This window comes from Bos indicus, chromosome 7, assembly GCF_029378745.1.
Source record: "Bos indicus isolate NIAB-ARS_2022 breed Sahiwal x Tharparkar chromosome 7, NIAB-ARS_B.indTharparkar_mat_pri_1.0, whole genome shotgun sequence".
NCBI lineage: Eukaryota > Metazoa > Chordata > Mammalia > Artiodactyla > Bovidae > Bos > Bos indicus.
Genome location: NC_091766.1, coordinates 63,384,203 through 63,400,314, shown reverse-complemented (window position 1 = coordinate 63,400,314; position 16,112 = coordinate 63,384,203). Strand labels below are relative to the sequence as shown.

Sequence of the window (16,112 nt, the reverse complement as noted above, 5' to 3'; positions counted from 1 at the left end):
ATGGAATTCTTTAATTATTCCTCCAGAGGTCCAGCCTGAGTCAATGCAGCAATTCTTTGTAAGATCAGAAAATGAATTTTGAAGCAAAATCTGTTATCTGACCTACTTCTATTTCAAGTATTTTGCTTTCCTGACTCCAGTTTTTGAACACAAAAACTGATTACACAATGGTAATTTTCTGGGTGTCCACATTTCTGTGCTAAGAGACTCCTACTCAGACCTCTAAATGGCATGTTGGCTACCTAGCAAACTCTAGGCACCGGCACCTCATGACAAGATTCGGGAAAGTCCTCCTTCATCCCTCTTTGTGACGTTATTTCTCTTTCACAGACTATGGACTTATTTTAGGAGTCAAGAAAAATAAACCTATTTGGCCAGCAATCTGGTCCTTCTGCTTGCCCACTTTTCTCTATATTTTCTTTAGCAATAAACTCAATTGAAAATAAAATTAATATCACCCATCTTTATAAAACTGCTTATGATGTTAGCATATTTACATGTTACATATAAACATATACTATTTCTTGTATATGATTCATATATTGCTTGACGGGATCATTATTTATTGATGACTTACTGTGTGAATATCCCTGTGCAAGACGTCGAGACATCTTGCCTGCGTAGGAAAGTTAAGCTATGATCTCCTTTAAGAGCTTCATGGAAAGGCTGGGACATGAACTGGACCATGAAACAGAAATCAGGAGGAAAGCTTCAAACCTAAAAAAACAGGCAAGAAATTCTAGGATAAGAAAAGGAATCGCTCCAAAGCACTTGTATTTCTATCATGGTATCTGTGTTTCCTACACATGGCAATTCTGATGGAGTTCATCTTTTTTCACTGTTTTTACCTGAGGATTTTCCAGATGCTCCAAAGATATATATGTATAACAGGCAGAATATCACAGCCTCAGGATCAGCTTTATCTGTGTGCATGTATCCTCTCAAAAAGGTGGGCATGTCAAGTGCAGGCCCACCTACATGTGGAGCACATGCTGTTGTGACCTACTCCAAGCTGCATGCTAGTCATGGCTCACAGATCCCAGCTCTTATACTTAGCCTCCTTAGATGTCTTCACATTCAACTGTCCCTGGAATCTATTGGAATGGGCCTTATAGATGAACCAATCTGCCACTCCAGACCTTACTCTCCTGGCAACAAGAAGACTGTTGAAAGCATCTTGTCACTTTCCTTTTTTTTTTTTTAACATTGATTCAATTTCAGTTTACATCCCAATAAAGTCTCATAATGAAAGTTAAAGTTTCTTAGGAGTTTCTTTTTTTTTTTTTACAGCCTGTTTATGCATCATTATCAAAATAACATAATGAAGAGAGCTCAGATGTGTTCAAATTTAATTTGACAAATGAGAAAACAGACAGGAAATGACTGAAAATGACACATCCAAGTTTACACAGTAATTTTTTGCAAACCTAGGTCTCCTCATTCCTACTCAGTCCCTTCACTAGCAATCAAATAACAAGCTTTTGCATACATGTGATCCATGGTGTGGGATATTACAGATTTTCTAAGTATTTAACCCTGAAATTAAGTCAGGGGATTTGCAACATACTAAAAATATCTAAATTGTTGAGTTCTGCATGCAATTAGCTTTAGGTATTTTAGTTGTGTTCTAGGAAATACCACTTCAGAAATATTGATCTAGTTCAACCTCCTCCCATTTCATTGGTGAGAAAGCTGAGGCCCAAGATGTTATGATGTCTTTATAAAGAAATATACAGAGAAGTAGAGTCAGAACTAAAAAATAGGTCTCTTCATAACTACCTTTCTTTTATACTCCACCTAAAAGTATCTTTAAAGGCAGCATGGGAGGGGAGGGTGGTTCTATCAAGACACACTGAAGAGTTAATAATAGAGACCCTGGGTAAAGTGATTGGGAAATTGGAATCTCAATCTAAGCAAGGCTTTAGAACAAATATATTTGTATTTGTTTATAAGCATGGCACAGTCTAGTTTTCCAGACTCTTCTTCAGAAACTGCAGTATCATTCTGCATCCTATTTTTACAGGTATGCAGTCAAAATTGAAAATAAATTCCAAAGAAGCTCTAAGGGGAAGACTGCAGTAATTTCAGCCTAGATGAGTTGAAAAAAATCACCTCTGAGCTAGACCATAAGTCCCAGCTATTTTGTAGCTTTCTCTGTTCTACTCTTCAGTTTGTTGAAAATAATAATAATGATAATTTCCTTAGTGAAAATACATTTTTTAAAAAGTTCAGAATGCAAAAGTAGATCTTAAGCATTTCCATTGGGATAGTATTATCCAAGGGCTTGAAACCCCATGTGGTTGGCTATCTCTTGAGCTTTAGATAGTCTGTCTGGGAGTACTCTGGGTTTTCATGCAGCACAGAATTCAGGCTGGTCTTGATGTCAGTAGTTCCCTGAAGAGGAAGGCAGCATTAGACCAGGTGATGGTGGCTCCCACCAGGTACTCTTGCTCTCTGGCCTCATGTGACACACAGCCCACCTCAGCCAAGACAACAGTCTCTTGCTGGGGGCAAGGAAATGATTTAGCCTGGGTTCTTCTCCCCCATGATGACGTACAAAGAGATACAAGAAAAATTACCTAACTAAACAACAATTGGGAGGCTTCCTAGGTGGTGCTAGTGGTAAAGAACCGGCCTGCCAATGCAGGAAACATAAAAGACTCAAGTTCAATCCCTGGGTCAAGAAGATCCCCTAGACGAGAGCAAGGCAACCTGCTGCAGTATTCTTGCCTCTTAGAGAATCCCATGGACAGAGGAACCTGGTGGGCTACAGTCTACACACAGTTGCAAAGAATCAGACACAACTGAGGGACTAACACTTTTATTTTTCAGACAATAACTGAGGGATTAATAGAAATCTGGTCAAGAGATGATAAAGGTATAGATTTCACCTTCACTCTCTGTGTGTGATCATATGAGATATTTTAAATATTGTAAACAGGTCTTACATTTATATGAAACACTAAGCTCAGCTTCATTTTCTTTTTTCCAGCTGCAGAGATTTTTTTCTTTGTTCAGCAATGTGTCTCAGTCTTCCTGCCTGAATCTCCATCCTGTTAGTACACACACTCAACAACATGACAGAATTCTCTTTAAAAGGTTGGTGAGTCAAGCCTTCAGTAGACTGCAAAATTTCCGGTCAGGTGGATATTCACCTTCATCAATGTATCCTTAGACAATTTAGATGGTGACCCTGTAGGGGTGCTTCTGGAGAGAGATTTTGGGGCCAAGAGAGGCAAAGACCAGGACCATTCTGGTGGAAAAATAAATGTTCTTAAAATTGCATTTATACAATGCCCTATACCATATAAAGCACTTTTCCAAAACATTCAGTGGTTCTTAAACCTACATGCACATAAGAATCACTTGGATAAAATGCAACTCTGGAAGCCAGAGCTTCTGAATCAAAAGTATGTAATCAGAACTGTGCAATTCTATTAAATACCTGCAAGAAACTGATGCAGGTGGTCTGTAGACCAAATTTAGAAAAAGTCTGACCTATTATTATACATAAGTCTGACAATGGCTATATCAGCTAATTATCACTTTTCAGATAATTTTAGAGACCTTAGAGATAAAGAAATTAATCATCAGGCAGACTTAAATACTTATTCAAGATGTTACATGTAATGGGACAGCTAGATCTCAATGTATATAATAATAATGTCTGATCCCAAATCCAAAGGCATTCACATTAAAATGCTGGATTTATTGTGCATAAATAAAAATGTGAGTATGAAAGAAAACACTGCCATATTAAAGAAAGGAACATTGTGCATGGATGGGCCTGAGAAGGGAAAGAGAGAAAACATTTGTGACAATGAAGGACAAAATGGAGGTTCTTCCTTAACACCAGGAAGTCAGATGGTCCCTCCCCAGCCTTAGTTCAAGGGTCATGCATGCTGCCCTGGTCTCTGGGCCCCTGGCTGTGACCTGGTCTAGAAGCACTAGACCTGCTCACTGCTATAAGAATATAAACCAATCTTGTATGAGAAGCAAGTGAGGATATTTATTTCATTTTTAACTCTGTATCTTCTCTTTCTATTGTTGCCTTCTCAAACCCTGAGATCCTTTCCTACTTCATACAGGATCCTGACTCTGAACAAGAGGGAAATGATCTTTTTTTTCCAGTAATTATTTGAACCATTCACAAACTGAAGTTGGCCTCTGAATTCTGATATTATATGTAATCTCTATCCCTAATTTGATGTACAATCATGAGTAAGTTATTTAACCTGCCTGGGCTTTGCAGAGTACAGTGATCAAACTAGATTTCCTCAAAGAGCCCTTCCTACTCTGAAATTCTGAGATTCAGATTCTTTACAGGCTCAGACAATTCAGGAGACCCAGGAGACACAGGTTCAATCCTGGGTCAGGAAGATCCCCTGGAGAAGGAAATTAAAACCCACTCCAGTATTCTTGACTGGAGAATCCCATGGACAGAGGAATCTGGCAGGCTAAGTCCATGAAGTTGCAAGAGTTGGCCATGACTTAGCAGCTAAACCACCGTGGTTAGCACTGAAAACGTGTACGGTTCTACGCTAGGCATGGAGGACAAGAATCAGACATGGACCCTCAGCAAGGTGCTGCACAGCTCACTAAGCAGGATGCCATAAGTATGAGATTTAGTAGATTACAGGGAGAAAATTTAAGATGACAGGGGATTCATGAGAGAAAGAGGAAATACAAAGCTGGGAGATAAGGTGTCTCTATCATTTCTTGCCTATTTAGATGCTGCCTTCATAGAGGTGGTTCTCTAGAGAGATTTTTGGACCAAGAGAGGCAAAGACCAGGACCATTTGGGTGCAAAAATAAATGTTTTTTAAATTGCACTTATATAATGCCTTACACTGTATAAAGCACATTTTCTAAATCATTTGTGTGTGCTTAGTTCCTCAGTCATGTATGACTCCTTGTGACCCTTTGGATTAGAGCCTGCCAGGCTCCTCTGTCCATGGGATTCTCCAGGCAAGAATACTGGAGTGGGTAACATTTCCTCCTTCAAGGAATCTTCCCGACCCAGGGATTGAACCTGCATTTCCTGTGTCTCCTGCATTATAGGCAGATTCTTTACCCACTGAGCCATTGGGTAAGCTCTAAATCATTTAGTAGTTCTTAAACCTAAATGCACTTGAGAATCACTTGGATAAAATCCAACTCTGAGAGCCAGAGATTCTGAATCGAAAGGTCTAGAGCAGAGCCCAGGAATACGCATAATTAATAGAAGGCAATGGCACCCCACTCCAGTACTTTTGCCTGGAAAATCCCATGGATGGAGGAGCCTGGAAGGCAGCAGTCCATAGGGTCGCTGAAAGTCGGACACGACTGAGTGACTTCACTTTCACTTTCCACTTTCATGCATTGGAGAAGGAAATGGCAACTCACTCTGGTGTTCTTGCCTGGAGAATCCCAGGGACGGGGAAGCCTGGTGGGCTGCCGCCTATGGGGTCACACAGAGTCGGACACGACTAAAGTGACTTAGCAATAGCAATAGCAATATAACAGCACCTACTCTTAACTCTTCCAATCCATTTGCCACCTTGCATCCTGAGTCTTCTTCTCAAAATGCACAACTATTCACAATACCCACATAAAACCCTTTAAAGTCTTCACCTTGAACCTACAACTTAAATTCCTTACTATGACCTAAAAGTGCACATGCTTATTTTGTTCTCTCTTGTATCCACCCCTAGGGCCTAACACAGGATAGGTAAGTATTTCTTGAATAAATAAATAAATGAGTGAATGAATGAGTAAACTGCATAAAGGCACATGGGCTGGCCCTTAAAGGGAAGGAGAGCTGCATGGGGGAAAGTCTGGAAAGATAGATGGGCAAAGTTTCAGGGGTGACACAGGGGAAAAGGAGAGGGATTCAGTCCCTGTGTAAGACAAGGAACTGGCAGATGAGGTCTGAATGCACAGAAAAATCCTCCTTATTCAACCATGACTAGACACCTGAGATGCAGAGTGGGAGCCTGCAAACACAGGGAAGGTTTGTCCTCTTTTCAAGAGAACTAAAATTCTCAGAGCTCTTGGTACGACTGGCACCAAAACAGTACTGACTAGTTTAGTCATTGGTGCTGATGGGCAATTCTGCTGCTTTCAGAGCCAAGGGACTTGTAGGGAAGACCCAGGAATCAACCTTGTTATCTTGCAGACAGTTTTCACATCAGAAACTCATTTCCCCTCATTAGATTCCATGCCATACTCCTTTCTTTACCTATTTATTCCTTTTATTTTGTCAATCTGACCACTTAGAGCTGGCACAAGCCTAGTTTTAGGGCTCACTGGAGCCTAAGAATGGATAATCCGTGCTTCATGTTCACTATGCTTCTCTTATCTGATAAGATCTCCTAAGAAAAGTGGGGCAAACCAATTCAGAGTGGTCACAAACCTGTCTTAGCCGGAGAGATACACCTTGTATTGAGCACAGGGCTGAGTCTCTGCATGCTTTGTCCAGAGACAGTTATAGCCGGGTTGTTGAGGGTGTGGGCTGCAGATGCAGATACTGTTGTTTCTCTCCTGGTCTCTTCTCACCAGCTAGGTGACACAGGTATGACAGGGATAATACTAACATCTGCTTCATAGGTGGGATTAAATGAGTTAATATATGTAAGTCCTCAGAATAATTCTTGGCTCATAAGAAAGTGTTAGTTGCTCAGTCATGTTCAACTCTTTGTGATCCCATGGACTGTAGCCTAGCAGGCTTCTCTGTCCATGGGATTCTCCAGGCACGAATACTGGAATGGGTAGTCATTTCTTTTTCCAGGGGATCTTCCTGATCTTAATGCAGGTCACCTGCATTACAGGCAGATTCTTTTACCATCTGAGCCACCAGGAACCCTAGTGGCTCTTAAGAAGTATCACATAATTATCTGATGCTGCTGGTGGTACTAACAGGGGTGATATTGCTGCTGATACTATTACTACTACTTCTCAGTTAATCCTTTCAAAAATAATTATGAAGTATGAATTGAAATTATTTAGGAAATTGAGAATTGGAGAGTTTAACTGACTAGCCCAAGGTCACACAATTAGCAAGGGGTGGAGCTCCATAAAACTGAAGTCATTCTGTCCCTGAAGTCCATGCCTACACCACGGCCAAAGTTTTCATTATCTCAAATGCTGGGACAAGTGGAACCAGAACTGCAAAAGGAAGCAGGAGCTGAAAAGATGAATGAAGGAATAAACAAAAGAACGATGCCACGGATGCAGTCCTACTGTGCAACTTCAGGTGAACTGTTTAGCCTCAGTTTCTAGAAACTGCGAAATCAGGTCAAGCGCAGTTTAGACATAAAACATGGCAGTAAGCACACATCTGAACCATCACTCCGAACCACCTTACACTTAGAAAAATAATGTACAGAGCGATCACACAGCTAAATTCTTTTATTACTGCTTGTTACTTTAACTGAGCAGGACCCCCATGGGGTCTTTCCAGGGAGTGGCGGGTAGATACTTCCCACATATCCTCTACTTTAGCTCCTCTCTGAAGTACCTAGATAACAGTGTCTGAGGCACATTTCCTGAGTTGTTTTACAGATGTGAAAACCCCCCACCAAGTGGAAGATGTTAACTATTTGATGGCCATGAGTACATAGCCCCCAGGTCTCCAGGAGCCTAAGGATTGATAATGTTAATTCCTGTGATACTCTTGTTACCTCACCATCAACAAATCAGAGAATGGTGCACAAGCTGATCACACATCCTGCGATCCTTCTCCCTCATGCATGCTCAGTCACTCAGTCGTGTCCGACTCTTTGTGACCCACAGACTGTAGCCCACCAGGCTCCTCTGTTCATGGGATTCTCCAGGTCAGAATACTAGAGTGGGTTGCTATTTCCTCCTCCAGGGGATCTTCTGAACCCAGGGATAAAATCCGAGTCTCTTGCATTGGTGGGCGGATTCTTCACCACCGAGCCACCTGGGAACCCCTGCCCTCATCGCCTTGGCCTTTAAAAAGCTTTATTGAAATCCTTTGAGGAGTTTGGGATTTTTTTTAGCAGGAACCACCAATTTTCCTTTCATGACCCTGCAACAAACCTTTCTCTGCTCCAAACTCCAACATGGAGGTTTGTTTGGCCTCACTGTGTGTCGGGCACACAAACCTGTGTTCCGTAACACCATAAGAAGTAAAAGTTGAAATGAGGATGAGAAACTCCACTAGACTCTAAAGGCCATCAGGTGAAGGATTGAATCACTCTTGTTCAAAATACGGTAATTGGTATTCAGGAGGTTATCCATAAAAGTTTTGAATTAAATGAATAAGCACAGTGCCCAAGAAACACATATGAACAAGACCAATAATTTCTTGCCCTTAACAGATCTTTTCCTGGGAAGAAATGTGAACGTTCAACATATCATTATGTAATTGTTGGCGTGGATGTTGTGGCTGCAAAAAAAAAAAAAAAAAAAAAAAACAGGAGAAACTGACCTTGTCTAAGGTGTGAGAGAAAAGTCTTTTCAGGAAAGTGACATGAGACCTAAAACCAGAAGAGTGAGTAGGAGGAACCAGGTCAGTGGATGGCACCAAGACTGGGAGGCAGGGTACGTGATTTGTGATTGTTTCTTCCTAAAAGATGTACAATTACATTTTACAATTCTACAGAACAACTAGAACATTTGTTCTTCATTTATCAACAAAAAAGAACAAAACCAACAAAATTCAAACTTGAGACAAGAGAGGAGCTCTGAAGCAGGGAGCCAGTCTGAAGGCTGTAGTGAATTCATGGTCACAGAGGTGGTACAGCAGAGACTGGGGAGAAAATTAACAACTCCTGTTGTTATAGAGTGGGTGCTTTCAATAGAGGAGAGTTGAAGGCTACAGTCTCCAAATTCTTTCCCAACCCTTGTTGTTTTCAGTTGCTAAGTTATGTATGACTCTTTGCAACCCTATGGATTGCAGCATGCCAGGTTTCCCTGTCTTTCACTGTCTCCCAGAGTTTGCTCAAACTCATGTCCATTGAGTCAGTGATGTCATTCAACCGTCTCATCCTCTGTCACCCCTTCTCCTCTTGCCCTCAATCTTTCCTAGCATCAAAGTCTTTTCCAATGAGTTGGCTCATGCATCAGGTGGCCAAAGAATTGGAGTTCAGCTTCAGCACCAGTCATTCCAATGAATAGTCAGGGTTGATCTCCTTTAGGATTGACTGGTTTGATCTCCTTGCTGTCCAAGGGACTCTTAAGAATCTTCTCCAACACCACAGTTCAAAAGCAACAATTTTTCAGTGTTCAGCCTTCTTTATGGTCCAACTCGCACATCCACACATGACTACTGGAAAAACCATAGCTTTGACTATACGGACCTTTATTGGCAAAGTGATGTCTCTGCTTTTTAATATGTTGTCTAGGTTTCCCAGCCCTGAGCCTCTGTAATTCTAATTGGAATCAGGGTTGCCTTGTCTCCCAGCAGCAATCCCAGCATGAGGGCAAAGACAAACAAGGAAAGGCAAATTAATCTCCATAACCAGCCCTCTTCAGCCCTGGGAAGTTGGCTTTCAAGTTTTTTTTCTCTCTTTTTAATTGGCCAGTCCTCCCACACAACTGTGTTCTTCATGCTGTTCTGGTCCTTCCTCTCATGGAGAAAATGACAGAAAAGACAAATGAACCCATATTTATGTAATAATGACTCTATCCTAATTCTTTCTGGCCTATCTATTGGTGACAGAATGGCAGAATGGTTAAGAGTCTAAGTCTAGAATCAGAGAAGTCTGGATCGAATCACAGCCCCACCAGTTATAAACTGCATGATTTTCACATGTCTCTGAACTTTGTACTTCCATATGTGACATGGGAATAATTACTGTATATATTCTCTGTGTGCATATCCTTCATGGTTGTCATGAGGAATAAATGAGATAATGGGCTGGCATAGTATAATCCCTCAACCCAATCAACATTTATTATCAATAATAACAAGAAGTGAGTGAAGTAGCTCAGTTGTGTCTGACTCTTTGCAACCCCATGGACTGTAGCCTACCAAGCTCCTCCATCCATGGAATTTTCCAGGCAAGAGTACTGGAGTGGATTGCCATTTCCATTTCCAGGGGATCTTCCTGACCCAAGAATCAAACCCGGGTCTCCTGCATTACAGACAGATGCTTTACCATCTGAACCACCAGGATCTCACTAAAAAGATAATGCTTTCTTGAAGGATATTACATTATAATGCTGACATTGGTTCAGTTCAGTTCAGTTGCTCAGTCATGTCCAACTCTTTGTGACCCCATGGACTGCAGCACGCCAGGCCTCCCTGTCCATGCTGACATTATTGGCACTGAAATAAAGGAAGTAGCGGTATTCTTGGAGTCAGGCAATCAATGGCTATTGATTCATAAAGCAAAACTTAGTATGACAATAGTTTCTAGTATAAAATTTGTTATTAATGCATTGACAGTCTGAGAGGGGTTAAGCAATTTGCCCTAAGACACTCATAGTGTAATGGAACTTTCATTAGAACATGGGTAATTCTGATGCCAGAGCCCAGGCAAGTATGCAGTTTCAGTTAGTTCTAGCTAAGCCAGCTGTAAAACAAAGGCACTGACTTTAAAAACAGAAAAGGCAATACAGCATGGGGTGATGTGTTGAGTTAGACCTGCTGGGTTCAAATTCTAACTTTTCCATCTACTAGCTTGCTGAGCTATCTTTTTCAATTTCCTTAACCTTGTTAAGCCTTGGTTTCCTCATCTACAAAATATGAGACACAGTAATAGTACTTGCCAGTTTCATTTTCATGAGTATCAAATAACATTCTTAACTGAATGCCGAGCCCATGATGATACGTGATGATACGTGAAAACTAGCAAACTTGAAGAGGCAGATAAACCTTAAAAATCATCCCTAGTTCCTGGATTTATAAGGAGATAAAGTAAAAGGACCAAGAAGTAAAGAGAAACCCTTGCTCAAAGTTATCTAGATCATTAGAAGGTACTGCAGTAACTCCCAGTCCAGGGCTCCTTAGTGGCAGGAATTGAATCTGACTCATCCTGCATCTCTCAGGTGCCCAGTGCTCCAGGGATGCAGGAGAGGAAATGATGGAAAGGATGAAAGTATGGAGTAAAGGAAGGAGAATCAAAGGCCGGAAGAGAGGCTACCCAGAGGAGTCCATGGTCTACTTTGAGCAATTCTGATCATATTGAACTTCCAGCTCTTGTTCTCACCTCAACATTAATGATTTTCTATAAAAGCACTCTTCTCAAGGCTGCAGCCAGGTCCTTCCCAACTCTTACTTCTGTCAGCGCCGATCCAGTCTCTCATCAGAAGCTTGGGTGGGGGGATGGGGGATATTCTGATGCAAGGGGCACTAGCTGGGATCTGGCAAGTAGTGAAGTCTACCATTGCAAGTATCAGGTTGGCAAAAAGATCTGAACCAGGATCTGAAGATGGGTAAGAACCAAATTGTTCTGAACAGGCATGGTCTCTTTGAGATGCTGACACTGGCAAATGCACCACTAGGCGCTTGCTCTGCTGCTCCTAACTTCTGATTCTACCACCACCCAAACTGTACTTGCATCTCTGCTTTACTCTCTCAAAATTTCCCAGTCAGCAGGAGCACTAAGCTAGCAATCTGAAATCCTATGCCCATACTCAGGGATCAGGGAACAGTCCTAGCACCTTTAGGAAGAAATATGTCCTACTTTCCACCAACAACCCCTAAAGAAGAATTCTCCCATAACATGAAGAAGGCTGAGTGGCCAAAAATAATAAACATATTTGTAACACAGTAATTGACTTGACTATATCTCTGAGCAGATTGTGAGCCTCATGATAGCAGGCTCATGATCAAATCCTAATCTAAATTCTGTGCCTAAATCCTAATCTAAAAGCTACCCAAGGACTTTCATTAAAAAATCCATAAACAATAAAGGCTGGAGAGGAAAAAGAGAGAAGGGTAATAAATTCTTACTGTTGGTGGGAATTTAACTTGGTATAGCCACTATGGAAGCAACAGTTAGAACTGGACATGGAACAACAGACTGGTTCCAAATAGGAAAAGGAGTTCATCAAGGCTGTATATCGTCACCCTGTTTATTTAACTTATATGCAGAGTACATCATGAGAAACGCTGGACTGGAAGAAAAACAAACTGGAATCAAGATTGCCGGGAGAAATATCAATAACCTCAGATATGCAGATGACACCACCCTTATGGCAGAAAGTGAAGAGGAACTCAAAAGCCTCTTGATGAAAGTGAAAGTGGAGAGTGAAAAAGTTGGCTTAAAACTCAACATTCAGAAAACTAAGATCATGGCATCCGATCCCATCAGTTCATGGGAAATAGATGGGGAAACAGTGGAAACAGTGTCAGACTTTATTTTTCTGGGCTCCAAAATAACTACAGATGGTGACTGCAGCCATGAAATTAAAAGACACTTACTCCTTGGAAAAAAAGTTATGACCAACCTAGATAGCATATTGAAAAGCAGAGACATTACTTTGTCAACAAAGGTTCATCTAGTCAAGGCTATGGTTTTTCCTGTGGTCATGTATGGATGTGAGAGTTGGACTGTGAGGAAGGCTGAGCACCGAAGAATTGATGCTTTTGAACTGTGGTGTTGGAGAAGACTCTTGAGAGTCCCTTGGACTGCAAGGAGATCCAACCAGTCCATTCTGAAGGAGATCAGCCCTGGGATTTCTTTGGAAGGAATGATGCTAAAGCTGAAACTCCAGTACTTTGGCCACCTCATGCGAAGAGTTGATTCATTGGAAAAGACTCTGATGCTGGGAGGGATTGGGGGCAGGAGGAGAAGGGGACAACAGAGGATGAGATGGCTGGATGGCATCACTGACTCGATGGACGTGAGTCTGAGTGAACTCTGGGAGTTGGTGATGGACAGAGAGGCCTGGCATGCTGCGATTCGTGGGGTCGCAGAGTCAGACACGACTTAGCGACTGATCTTATCTGATCTGATCTGAGCCACTATGGAAAACAGTATGGAGGTTCCTGAAAAAGCTAAAAATAGAGCTGGTAAAGAATCCACCACAATGCAGGAGACTTGGGTTCAATCCCTGGGTTGGGAAGATCCCCTGGAGAAGGGAAAGGCTACCCACTCCAGTATTCTGGCCTGGAGAAGTCCATGGACTTTATAGCCCATGTGGTCACAAAGAGTCAGACATGACTGAGTGACTTTCACTTTCAGAGCTACCATATGATCCTGCAATCCCACTCCTGGGCCTATATCCAGAGAAAAGCATGGTTCAAAAGAATACATACACCCTAAACACTGCAGCACTGTTTACAATAGTCAAGACATGGAAGCAACCCAAATATCCATCAAAAGAGGAGTGGATAAAGAAGACATGGTGCATATACACAATGGAATATTGCTAAGACATTAAAAAGAATGAAATAATGCCATTTACAGTATCATAGATGGACCTAGGAAATGGCAACCCACTCCAGGGTTCTTGCCTGGAGAATCCCAGAGACGGTGGAGCCTGGTGGGCTGCCGTCTATGGGGTTGCACAGAGTCAGATACAACTGAAGCGACTTAGCAGCAGCAGCAGCAGATGGACCTAGAGATTGTCATACTGAGTGAAGTAAGTCAGAGAAGGAGAAATATCATATGGCATCCCTTATATGTGGAATCTAAAAAGAAATGATACAAATGAACTTATTTACAAAACAGATACAGTCTTACAGGCCTAGAGAAGGAATTTATGGTTTCCAGGGGGAAGGATGGATGGAAGGGATAGGTAGGGAGTTTGTGATCTACATACAAACTGTTATATTTAAAATGAATAACCAACAAAGTCCTACTGTATAGCACAGGGAACTCTGCTCAATGTTATGTGGCAGCCTGGATGTGAAGGGAGTTTGGGGGAGAATGTATACATATTATATGTGTGGTTGAGTTCCTTTGCTGCCCAACTGAATTACCATAATATTGTTAATCAGCTATACTCCAACATACAATAAAAAGTTAAAAACAAAATAAAATTTAAAATATGAAAAAAACCAGTATCCAATTAATTAATGAACAAAAGAAATGTTTTGGGAGTGATCTCTAGAAAGGGGTATATTTGTCGGGATAAGAAAGAAGTAGGGCTTACACACAGGGGCAATACCATGACCAGAGGGGCAGAAAGGCAGGAACTCACAGGCGAAGGGAGGAAGAAAATGGTCTCAGTGAGCAGAAGGTTCAGTAATAGATGAGGCTAATCCATAAGACAGAGTCAAATTAAGGAGAGTCTTCCAGCCTTAGAAGCATTGGAAAGGCAGTGGAGGTGGCAGCCACCATATGTTCTTTTCTGTTAACAGCTTTTTAATGGTATCATCGACCACTATGCTTAATGTTTAAATTTTGATAAGTTTAACAAATGTATACACCTGTAAAACTATCACTATAATCAATCAAGATAAGGAACAGATTTATCCTCCTAAAAATGTCCCCATACCCCTCTCTAATTCCTCTGTCCTGCCTTTTCTTATTGGCTTCTTACCCCATTCCCAGGCAACACTGACGTGCTTTTGGTCACTGCAGCTTGCACTTTATAGAATTTTATATGAATGGAATACACAGTAAGGGCTTTTTTTTTTTCTGGCTTCTTTTACTCAGCACAATTATGTTGAGATGCATCTGTCTTGCTGTATGCATCAGTATATTAAATTCCTTTTACTGTTGAGTAGTATTACATTGTATGGATATACTACAATATGTTTATCCATTCAACTACTGATGGGAATTTGGCTTTTTCCCAAGGTTTGCATATTATAACTGAACATATGAACGTTTGTATATGAAGCACTATTTGGACATACATTTTAATTCTCTTGGGTATATACCTAGGAGAAGGAAGGTTGGGTCACGTGGTAATGGTATCTCTAGCTTTTTAAGAAAGTGCCAGACTCTTTTCTAAAGTGGCTTTACAATGTGTATTCCTGTCAGAAGTGTATGGCAACTCCAGTTGCTCCACATCTTTGCCAACACTTACTATAGTCATTAGTACTGTTAATTGGTATTACAATTTTAGCCATTCTGAGAGGTATAAAGTGGTACCTCTACATATAAGTTATGCAGAATATATATAACCTATATGCAGAGTACATCTTATGAAATGCTGGGCTGGATGAACCACAAGCTGGAATCAAGATTGCCGGGAGAAATATCAATAACCTCAGATATGCAGATGACACCACCCTTATGGCAGAAAGCAAAGAAGAACTAAAGAGCCTCTTGATGAAAGTGAAAGAGGAGAGTGAAAAAGCTGGCTTAAAAATCAACATTCAAAAAGCTAAGATCAAGACATCCAGTCCCATCACTTCATGGCAAATAGTCAGGGAAACAGTGAAAACAGTGAGAAACTTTATTTTGGGGGGGGGGGGGCGCTCCAAAAACACTGCAGATGGTGATTGCAGCCATGAAATTAAAAGACACTTGCTCCTTGGAAGAAAAGTTATGACCAACCTAGATAGCATATTGAAAAGCAGAGACATTACTTTGCCAACAAAAGTCTGTCTAGTCAAGGCTATGATTTTTGCAGTAGTCATGTGTGGATGTGAGAGTTGGACTATAAGGAAAGCTGAGCACTGAAGACTTGATGCTTTTGAACTGTGGTGTTGGAGAAGACTCTTGAGAGGCCATTAGACTGCAAGGAGATCAAACCAGTCAATCCTAAGGGAAATCAGTCCTGAATATTCACTGGAAGGACTGATGCTGAAGCTGAAACTCCAATACTTTGGCCACCTGATGAGAACTGACTCACTGGAAAAGACCCTGATGCTGGGAAAGATTGAAGGTGGGATGAGAAGGGGACGACACAGGATGAGATGGTTGGATGGCATCACCAACTCAATGAATGTGAGTTTGAGTAAACTCCAGGAGTTGGTGATGGATAGGGAGGCCTGGTGTGCTGCAGTCCATGGTGTCTCAAAGAGTTGGACATGACCGAATGACTGAACTAAACTGAAACTGATACTTCATTATGGTTTTGATTTGCATTTCCTTAATGAATAATAATGTCGAGCATCTTTTTCGTATGCCTCTTTTCCATCTGTACACCTTATAAAGTCTTTTTAAATCTTTTGCCCATCTTAAATGGGTGGTTTTTGTTTTGTTTTGTTTTGTTTTTAACCACTGAATTTATACACTTTTTAATAAATACTGGGATCA

The 16,112-nt window shown here is 41.2% G+C and overlaps 1 long non-coding RNA gene across 2 annotated transcripts in view; it reads right to left on the bottom strand.

Moving 5' to 3' along the window:
* Window positions 1–16,112, bottom strand: part of LOC139184205 (uncharacterized) — a 307,785-nt gene that overhangs the window by 259,086 nt on the left and 32,587 nt on the right. The window contains exon 2 of one of the 2 annotated variants that reach the window (XR_011567766.1): window positions 578–717. The exons of the other annotated variant lie outside the window; for it this stretch is intronic. This is a non-coding gene — a long non-coding RNA (uncharacterized lncRNA). The remainder of the gene's footprint in view (window positions 1–577; window positions 718–16,112) is intronic. 2 annotated transcript variants of the gene reach the window in all.